We start from the raw sequence: 6,000 nt of genomic DNA, 5'->3' as shown, positions 1-6,000 counted from the left end.
GAAACAGAAAATCTGAGTAAACGAACAGGAAACACAGATGCAAGCATAACTAACAGAATACAAGAGATGGAAGGGAGAATCTCTGGTGTAGAGGATACAGAGGAATGGATTCATCAGTCAAAGAAAATACCAAAGCTAAAAAACTAATAACATAAAATGTCCAAGAAATCTGGGACACCATGAAAAGGCCAAACCTAAGAAGAATAGGGATAGAGGAAGGAGAAGAATACCAACTCAAAGGCACAGAAAATATATTCAACAAGATCATAGAAAACTTTCCCAACTTAAAGAAGAAATGTCTATGAAGATACAAGAAGCTTATAGAACACCAAAGAGATTAGACCCCCCAAAAAAGTCCCCTCACCACATAATAATTAAACAACTAAACCTACAAAATAAAGAAAGAATATTAAGAGCAGAAAAGGAAAAAGGCCAAGTGACTTATAAAGGCAAACCCATCAGAATAACACCTGATTTCTCAATGGAGACTTTGAGCCAGAAGAACCTGGACAAATGTAATGCAGACATTAAGAGACCATGGATGCCAGCCTAGGCTAATATACCAGGCAAAACTTTCAATCATCATAGACATAGTGAACAAGACCTTCCAAGAAAAAAGCCAGATTTAAACAATACTTATCCACAAATCCAGCCCTACAGAAAGCACTAGAAGGAAAATTCCAACATAAGGAAGTCAGATACACCCTCGAAAACACAGACAATAGATAACACCACAGCAGTAAACCCCAAAGAAGAGAAGTACAAAAACATAACAGGAATGAACAATCACTGGTCATTAATATCCCTTGATATCAATGGACTTAATTCACCTATAAAAGACACAGGCTAACAGAATGGATACAAAAGCAGGATCCATCTTTCTCCTGCATACAAGAAACACAACTCAAATATAAAGATAGACACTACCTAAGAATAAAAGTCTGGGAAAAGACTTTCCATTAAATGGTCTTAAGAAGCAAGCTAGTGTAGCCATCTTAATGTCCACCAAAATAGACTTCAAACTAAAATCAATCAAAAGAGATCAAGAAGGACATTACATACTTATCACAGGAAAGATCCACCAAGATGAAGTTTCAATTCTGAACATTTATGCCCCAAACACAAGGGCACCCACATATGTAAAAGAAACATTACTAAAGCTTAAACCACATATGAAACCCCACACATTAATAGTGGGAGACTTCAACACCCCACTTTCACCACTGGACAGATCTGCCAAATCGTAACTTAACAGAGAAATAAAGGACTTAACTGATCTTATGACTCAAATGAACTTAATCAATAACTACAGAACATTCCATCCTAACAAAAAAGAATATACCTTCTTCTCAGCACCCCATGAAACCTTCTCTAAAATTGACCACATACTTGGCCACAAAGCAAATCTCAACAGATACAAAAAAAATAACACTAGTCTATTAGATGTAATAACATCTTATTTATGGTCTATGTTTGTAAAGAACAAGCTATCATGCTATTCATGTTTTAAACCAGCAGAGTTTCTTACTAACCCTCACAGTGGTTTATTTAAAGTTTAGACTTCACATTAATAACAACAAAAATTACAGAAATTTCTTGTGGAAACTTAATGCTCAACTGAATCACCAATGGGTCAAAAAACAAATAAAGAAAGAAATTTAAAACTTCCTAGAGATCAATGAAAATGAATACACCACATACCCAAACTTATGGGACACTCTGAAAGCAGTGTTAAGAGGAAAATTCATAGCACTAACTGCCCACATAAAGAAGTTGTAGAAATCTCACACTAGTGACTTAACAGCACACCTGAAAGCTCTAGAACAAGAAGAAGCAAAGTCACCCAGGAGGAACAGATGCCAGGAAATAATAAAATTGAGAGCTGAAATCAATAAAATAGAAAAAAGATAATACATATTTTTTTGAGTTGTTATCACTCAGATGTTTTTCTAGATCATATTTGCTGCAAATATGTCATTGTTTTTCTCTGAGTAGTATTCATTGTATATTGCAAATTATATCATTCAGTTGAAGGGCATCTAGGTTGTTTCCAGGTTTTGGCTATTACAAACAATGGCCAGGACTGACCTACTCTGGTGATGGGATGGCCAAACACCCTAATAGTTGTGCCAGAAACCCCATCCAAAGACTGAGGAATCTGGATGCAGACATCCACGGCTAGGCCCTGGGTGGAGCGCTGGGAGTCTAATTAGTGAGAAAGAGGAGGGTTTATATGAGCGAGAATTGTTTGAAACCAAGGTTGGATAAAGCACAGGGACAAATAGCTAAACGAATGGAAACACATGAACTATGATATGAACCAAAGGCTGAGGGGCCCTCAACTGGATCAGACCCTCTGAATAGATGAGACAGTTGATTGGCTTGATCTGTTTGGGATGTATCTAGGCAGTGGTACCAGGTCCTGGGCTCGCTGCATGAGATAGCTGTTTGAAACCTGGGACTTATACAGGGATGCTTGGCTCAATCTGGGAGGAGGGGACTAGACCTGCCTGGACTGAGTCTATCAGGTCGATCTACATTGAGAAATCGAGAACAATACAAAGAATCAATGAAACAAAGGGTTGGTTCTTTGAGAAATCAACAAGATAGACAAGCCCTTATCTAAACTAACCAAAAGGCAGAGAGAGCGCATCCAAATTAACAAAATCAGAAATGAAAAGGGAGACATAACAACAGGCAAATGAAGAAATCCAGAGAATCATCAGGTCATACTTTAAAAATCTGTACGCCACAAAACTGGAAAATTTAAAAGAGATGGACAATTTTCTGGAAGAAGTCAAGCTTTCACTATTTGCAGATGACATAATAGTATACATAAGTGACCCAAAAAATTTGACCAAGGAACTCATACAGCTTATAAACACCTTCAGCAATGTAGCAGGATACAAGATTAACTCAAAAAAATCAGTAGCTCGCCTATATACAAATGACAAACAGACTGAGAAGGAAATCAGAGATACATCACCTTTTACAATAGCCACAAATGATATAAAATACCTTAGGGTAATTCTAACTAAGCAAGTGAAGGACCTATATGACAAGAACTTTAAGTCCCTGAAAAAAAAATTGAAGAAGTTGTCAGAAAATGGAAAGATCTCCCATGCTCATGGATAGGTAGGATTAACATAGTAAAAATGGCGATATTACCAAAAGCAATCTACAGATTCAATGCAATCCCCATCAAAATATGAACACAATTCTTCACAGACCTAGAAAGAACAATACTCAACTTCATATGGAAAAACAAAAACCCAGGATAGCCAAAATAATCCTGTACAATAAAACAACCTCTGGAGGCATCACAATCCCTGACCTCAAGCTCTACTATAGAGCTACAGTAGTAAAAACAGCTTGGTACTGGCATAAAAATGGACATGTAGACCAATGGAACCAAACTGAAGACCCTGACATTAATCTACACACCTATGAACACATAATTTTTGACAAAGAAGCCAAAACTGTACAATGGAAAAAGAAAGCATCTTCAACAAATGGTGCTGGCATAACTGAATGTCAACATGTAGAAGACTGCAAATAGATCCATATCTGTCAACTGTGCACAAAACTTAAGTCAAAGTGGATCAAAGACCTCAACATATATCCAGTTACTCTGAACCTGATAGAAGAGAAAGTAGGAAGTAGTCTTGAACGCATTGGCACAGAAGATAACCTCCTAAATACAACACCAGTAGCACAGACACTGAGAGAAACAATAAGTGGGACCTCTTGAAACTGAGAAGCTTTTGTAGGGCAAAGGACATGGTCAACAAGACAAAATAACAGCCTACAGAATGGGAAAAGATCTTCACCAACCTCACATCTGACAGAGGGCTGATATCCAGAATATATAAAGACCTCAAGAAATTAGACATCAAAATAACCAGCAGTCCAATTTAAAAAAATGGGCTATAGAGCTAAACAGAGAATTCTCAACAGAAGAAGGTCAAATGGCTGAAAGACATTTAAGGAATTACTCAATATCCTTAATCATCAGGGAAATGCAAGATACCATCTTACACCGGTCAGAATGGCTAAGATCAAAATCATCGAAGACAGAATATGCTGGAGAGGATGTGGAGCAAGGGGAACACTCCTGCCTTGTTGGTGGGAATGCAAATTTGTACAACCACTTTGGAAATCAATATGGTGCTTTCTTAGAAAATTGGGACTCAATCTCCCTCAAGACCCAGCTATATCACTCTTGGGCATATACCCAAGGAATGCTCAATCATACCACAAGGACACATACTCAACTATGTTCATAGCAGCATTATTTATAATAGCCAGAACCTGGATGACTAGACTACTACTCACAACTCCAGGGAGGCTACCTAGTAAAAAGGACCCTAAGAAAGACACAGGGATCACCCAAGAGAGAAATGGATGAGATCTACATGAGCAACCTGGACATGGGGTGGGGGGTAATGGAGGGTAAGGGTTTGGGGAAAGAGAGCTTAGGGGAGTAGGAGATACCAGCTGCATAGGAACAGAGTGGGAGAACAAGGATGAAGACCCCATGGGAACAGGAAGAAGCAAAGTGCTAGAGAGGTCCCCAGAAATCCACAAAGATACCTCCACAATAGACTACTGACAATGGTCGAGAAAAAGCCCAAGCTGACCTACTCTGGTGATCTGATGGCCGAATACCCTAACTGTCATGATAGAACTCTCATCCAGTGACTGATGGAAGCAAATGCAGAGATCCACGGCCAAGCCCCAGGTGCAGGTGGAGCTCCAGGAGTACAATCAGCGAGAGAGCGGTGGGGGGGGGCAGGTATTATATGAGCAAGAGATACTGAGATCAGGGAAAAATAGCCAAACTAGTGGAAACACATGAACTACAAACCAATAGCTGAGGAGCCCCCATGGAACTGGATCAGGCCCTCTGGATAAGTGAGACAGTTGATTAGCTTGAACTGTTTGGGAGGCCCCCAGGCAGTGGGACTAGAACCTGTCCTTAGTGCATGAGCTGGCTTTTTGGAACCTAGTGCCTATGCTGAGACATTTTGCTCAGCCTTGGTGTAGAGATGAGGGGACTGGACCTGCCTCAACTGAATCTACCAGGTCAAGCTAAATCCCCAGGGGAGACATTGCCTTGGAGGAGGTGGGAATAGGAGGAAGATTTGGGAGGAAGGCTGGGAGGTGGGAGGAGGGAGGACAGGGGAATCCGTGGCTGATATGTAAAATTAAATTAATCATAAAATAAAAAATCACAATATCCCACATCACAGGAGGAAGCCACACCCACAGGCTGACCATTAAGAACCTGTTATGTTTATCTAATTATTCTTTATCAATAAAAAACTAGAAGTCAAGCCAGGCAGTGGTGGTGCACGTCTTAATCCCAGCACTGGAGAGGCAGAGCCATGCAAATCTCTGTGGGTTCAAGGCCAACCTGGTCTACAGAGCAAGAGCCAGGAACTGCACCAAAACTACACAGAGAAACCCTATCTTGAAGAAAAAAAAAAGTCAGATATCAGATATCAGGTTAAACCCTGAATGATCAGAGAAGCAGCAGAAAAGCCACCAGTGACCTCCCATCTCTTCTGTCCCTCCAATCAAAAGGGCTGAGATCCTCTCTCAGCCCCCACGTTACTACTTCCTGTCTCCTACCTGTCCTCAGTCCTCCAGTCCTCCCAAACCTTTATGGTTAATTTTGGTCAGCTAGTGGCTAGCTCTGCCCTCTAACTCAAAAGCAAGCTTTATTGTTAGAATGCAATCAAAATATCACACAACAGTAACCAAGGCCAAATAGCAAAATTAAAAGGTAATCTTTTTGTTGAACTCTACAAACCAAGGCTGTAGATAGATGTCAAGAGATAGCATTTCCACCTCTTGTGACCCCCACAGTCTCTCTCTGCGGATTCTGTCCAAATCTCTGGAGTAGACCTGTCCTCACCAGCTGTTGGGAAGCAGTGGTTTACCTCTGGGCACTTCTGCTTGAAGTTCTTTGTTCTCTTTGAGGCTGCTACAGTTCCC

This window comes from Peromyscus leucopus, chromosome 23 (genome assembly GCF_004664715.2).
Source record: "Peromyscus leucopus breed LL Stock chromosome 23, UCI_PerLeu_2.1, whole genome shotgun sequence".
NCBI classification, from domain to species: domain Eukaryota; kingdom Metazoa; phylum Chordata; class Mammalia; order Rodentia; family Cricetidae; genus Peromyscus; species Peromyscus leucopus.
This window is presented reverse-complemented; position numbering follows the sequence as displayed.